The sequence below is a fragment of the Paramormyrops kingsleyae genome, unplaced genomic scaffold (genome assembly GCF_048594095.1).
Source record: "Paramormyrops kingsleyae isolate MSU_618 unplaced genomic scaffold, PKINGS_0.4 ups63, whole genome shotgun sequence".
NCBI lineage: Eukaryota > Metazoa > Chordata > Actinopteri > Osteoglossiformes > Mormyridae > Paramormyrops > Paramormyrops kingsleyae.
Window position 1 is genome coordinate 1 of NW_027326001.1, and position 4757 is coordinate 4757.

General features: G+C 39.0%; 1 long non-coding RNA gene across 2 annotated transcripts; it reads left to right on the forward strand.

Moving 5' to 3' along the window:
• Positions 1-901: 901 nt before the first annotated feature.
• LOC140586450 (uncharacterized) lies at positions 902-4141 on the forward strand. Of its 2 annotated transcripts, XR_011988245.1 has the most exons (5): positions 902-966; positions 1413-1568; positions 1688-1777; positions 2159-2282; positions 3372-4141. It is a non-coding gene; the product is annotated as an uncharacterized lncRNA (long non-coding RNA). The 2 variants fall into 2 exon arrangements; XR_011988244.1 differs by having other exon boundaries at positions 1413-1777.
• Positions 4142-4757: the final 616 nt, after the last annotated feature.

Genomic DNA, 4757 nt, shown 5'->3' on the forward strand with positions numbered 1-4757 from the left:
GCTAATGCGCCTTTCCTGTTAATAGCAGCAGCAAAGCTAACACCCGTAACCAAAAAGCGTAATGTTCCTAACAGCGGGGCTGCGCTCTCCTGAAATCGTAAAGCTGAAAAGTTTTCAAATACAATATGTATTATGTAACACGTTTGATAAATAGACGTAGTTTATTGTTGATTTCATGTTTGTTGAAGTTTCTGCTTTTTAACATATGTATAAAGTAATGTTATCAATAATAACTCATATTTATTTCTGAAGGCTGTTGGAGCTGGGGGGACTGAGAGGGCAGGAATAACAGCAGACTGCTGGACCAGACCAGGCTGTTTGTAAATGTATAGGCTTATTACTTTTACTAGTATACTGTACTTCTTCTAGGATAATTCCTGGGAGTTATCAAAACCAAAATCTTTTGGATTGGGATAAGGATAATGAGATCTTCTGTTCGAGTGTCACCTCGACAAAGTGATTTCTCATTTTGTTGCATGTCCAGACCATGACCGTGTGTTGCATACATGTTAGTAAACTCCCCTAGTGAATCTTGCACTCTTAACATTGCTTCTGGTGGCGACTATTCATATTGACGCGGTAGCAGACCATAATGGTCATAGAAGTGTTATGAAGGCAGTACCCCCCAATTATGGAGAGGTAATTCGCACTCTGGCCGCATCTATTGCATATATTTATTCATTTGTTTGTTTGTTTATTCATGGGCTAATGTCTTGGTACATCTGAGCAATTTTAATAAAATATATTTTTTATAAGGCCTACATGCTATATTGCCCGACCAGTTTTCTACTCAGCAAAAGAATCCGTGTATGAGGCTGAGAGAACATAATACAAAAGCGCACGTGCGTATACCGTCGCAGCCATCCACGCCCCCCGCACGCGCCCGCCAACTCTCATCGGACTTTCCCGCCTCTTTCTCTGGCACTTTCCATCACTCGGAATCTGAGGCGAGCCAGTGTGCAACAGGTATAAACTAAAGTATTTTTGGGTTAAAAGTGAAACATTACTTTTACACATATCTGGGTTGTACTTAAATTAATATTCAGTAATAAAGTTGTGTCTAACGGATCGGCTTCCAGGGATTTTCCAAGTTTTAATAAAATCTGTTTAGTTAGCCTTCTTGTCATATTGGAATTTTGCAGGTAACGGTGTTAGTTTGGTAAATTAGCTATACTTGCTATATTTTTAGCTGTACTTCTTGGAGGGAAATCGCTTAGCACAGGGGTGCCCAATACGTCGATCGCGAACGACCGGTAGATCGCGAAGGTAGTGCAGGCAGATAGCGCGACATTCAAAAACATTTGGGCGGCCAGTTTGCTGTTGCTTAATTAAAACTTTATTACAACAGGTTACCATAACATCTACTTAGATCCCTTCTCTTCTAACGTATCTTTGATCACATGGGTCACCAGGGAGAAAACGCAAATGTATTGTGAGCTAATGCAAAGGACCAGAAGATACTTGTTACTGGCCACCAGGAAAAGTCAGTATCAGCAAGGCAGCGAAGGAAGACATTTTTCCGAGTACAGACTGGCCACAGTTTAAAGTGCGTGTCTTGGGAAAAGCAGGTAATACTTTAAGTAGTTATAATGATGTGATTACGATTGCTTCTAAATCAAAAACAAACAGGGAACGATAGCATTCCCCTTTTTTATGTATCATCTACCGGAAACTATGCCCATGCAAGAACAAAACTTTTGAAGTCTGAGGGGAACTCAGACCAGCACACAAAGTCAGAATCTGGAGGAGGAATGGTGAAAGGGAAGCGGAGAAGGAGGTAAGACTATATTGCTCAATCATGACACAAAGTACATTGGCGAAAAGTCCTTTTCAAACAGTTTCCTTAAATTATTTTAAAACCACAGATAACATATGCACTGTTTTATTAGAACAAAATATTCAAGTCTTAATAGTTGAGCATATTTACATATTAACAGTACTAACTTTGTCAGTGAACTATGAGGGGGAAAAAATCATTAATCATAATTGAGGTAAAATGATTTATTTTTAATTAATCATGATATTGATTTAAGGTCATATCGCCTAGCTCTAAGCAGAATCTAAATTTTCAGTCATAAGAAAGTGTTCACTTATACACTTAAAAATACTTTGGCAAAATATTAATAGTAATAACATTTTTTTGCTCTGTTATTCACAGGTGGCTTGTAAAAAATGCTCTTACAAGCAACATTACAAGAAAGAACGGTGTCAAAGTAGCTAATTGTTGCCCAGGACAGGGGAGGGAATCGAATTGCGAGGACCCGAGGTGGTGACCAAGATTGGTAAGTGTCAAGCTGAATTTTAAATGAAAACATAAAGTCAAGTCAAGTTTATTTATAAAGCACTTTAAAAACAACAATAACAGCTGACCAAAGTGCTGGACAAGCATGGAAATACGACCTAGTAGACAAATGGAGAGGACGACACAAAATAAAACATGAAACAAAATACAAAAATAAATAAATAAGTAAATAAATGAAATTACTGGTAATTAAATAACACATTCATGGTGTATTGAATGCCAGGGCATAAAAATGTGTTTTAAGATGAGATTTAAAAACAGCCAAAGAAGGAGCTAGGCGTATGTGCAATGGCAGCTCATTCCAGAGTTTCGGTGCCATCACTGCAAAGGCCCGATCACCTCGGCTTTTTAGCCTAGATGGAGGAATGAGTAGGTGGAGTTGGTCAGCTGACCTAAGAGCCCTGTATGGTGTATGAACTTTTAAAAGACCTGATATGTAGGAGGGAGCCAGACGATGTAAAGCTTTAAAAACGAATAATAGAATTTTAAAATGAATCCTATAATGGACCGGGAGCCAATGAAGGGCTGCGAGCACAGGTGTAATATGCTCACGCCTACGCGTTCTGGTTAGAAGGTGGGCTGCAGCATTTTGAACTAATTGAAGACGGGATATGGAGGAGCAGCTAATGCCCGCATACAGGGCATTGCAGTAGTCTAGGCGAGATGAAACAAAGGCATGTATAACCCTTTCAAAGTTTTTGAATGATAGAAAGGGTTTTACCTTGGATAAAAGCCATAATTGGAAAAAGCAAGACTTAACAACTGTGTTTATTTGTTTCTCCATTTTAAAATTAGAATCAAGAATTATGCCAAGGTTTTTTGCCGTGTCTTTCACATATGGTTCTAGGGGGCCTAGGTCTACATATGCATCACAGGCAGCACTGGGCCGAAATACTAGAACCTCGGTTTTGTTTTCATTAAAGTTTAAAAAATTGAAAGCCATCTAGGCTTTGATGTCCTCTAGACAATCAAGTAAACGTTTAAAAGAGTGGGAGTCATTACGTATTAATGCCATGTAAATTTGCGTATCATCTGCATAGCAATGAAAAGAGATATTATATTTTTTCAGAATAGATCCCAAGGGGAGCATGTAAAGGGAAAAAAGTATCGGCCCCAGAATGGACCCTTGAGGAACCCCACAGGGGAGAGGTGCAGAGGTAGATACCGATCCATTTAGGCAGACAGAAAGACTTCTGTCTGTCAGGTATGATCTAAACCATTCCAGAGCAGTGCCTCTGATACCAACATAATGCTCCAGACGGGAGATTAATATGTCATGATCTATAGTGTCAAATGCAGCGGTGAGATCAAGAAGGATAGCAGAATCTCCAGAGTCAGTTGCTAGTAATAGATCATTAAAAACCTTAAGTAGTGCTGATTCAGTGCTGTGTAGGGCTTTAAAACCTGATTGGAAGGGTGCATATCTAGAAAAAACTGTAATTGTTGTAGCACGAGTTTCTCAAGAACTTTAGATAAAAATGGTAGTTTAGATATGGGTCTGTAGTTAGAGAGGATTGAAGTGTCTAAGTTAGGTTTTTTAATCAACGGCTGAACTACAGCATGCTTAAATTTCCTTGGCACAACACCTGAGGCAAGGCTACAGTTCATAATCTCTAATATACTGGGACCTGTAGTTTCAATTGTCTGTCTAATAAGAAGAGGAGGAACTGTGTCTGCTGGACCAGATGAAATTTTCAATTGACCAATAATTTTACTTAAATTTGAGAATGATATTGGCTCAAACTGACTGAAAGTCCCAGTACAAGTGACAGAAATAGAAGGGTCAAAAGAAGGTGGGATTATAAGAGCTCTAATGCTAGAAATCTTGGACACAAAGTACTGCAGGAATTTTTCACTATTCACTGTGGAGGTGTCTAACTCCACAGGCTGATGGTTATTGAGAGCAGTGTTGATAGTATTGAAAAGAACATGTGGTTTGTCAGAGTTGTGTTGAATAATATCAGAAAAATATTTAGTTTTTTCTGATTTAATAGTTTTTTGATATTTAAACCAGGTTTCTTTCAAAATGTCGAAAGATACATATAACTTATCTTTTTTCCACCTGCGTTCTGCCCTCCTACACTCTTGTCTGATTGAGCGAGATGTATCAGTCAACCATGGCTCTTTTTTGGTTCTAGGGCGCAGTGTTTTAAAAGGTGCAACACTGTCCAGGATGTTACAGCAGGTAGAATAAAAATAAGTGGTAATTTGTTCAATATCATGATAAAGCGGAGTTTGAGCCTCAGTGAAACGAGTAGCAGTGGTAGGGTTAATAATACGGCACCGGCGTGTAGAAGCGCAAGTTTTAGCGGCATGAGCATAGAAAGGGATCTCAAATAATACAGGCATATGATCAGTAAAGACAGTGTCATGAACCTTAAGGTTTTGCACAGGGAGCCCACAGGAAAGCACCAGATCTAACGTGTGCCCCAATATATGAGTAGAGCCAGTCACA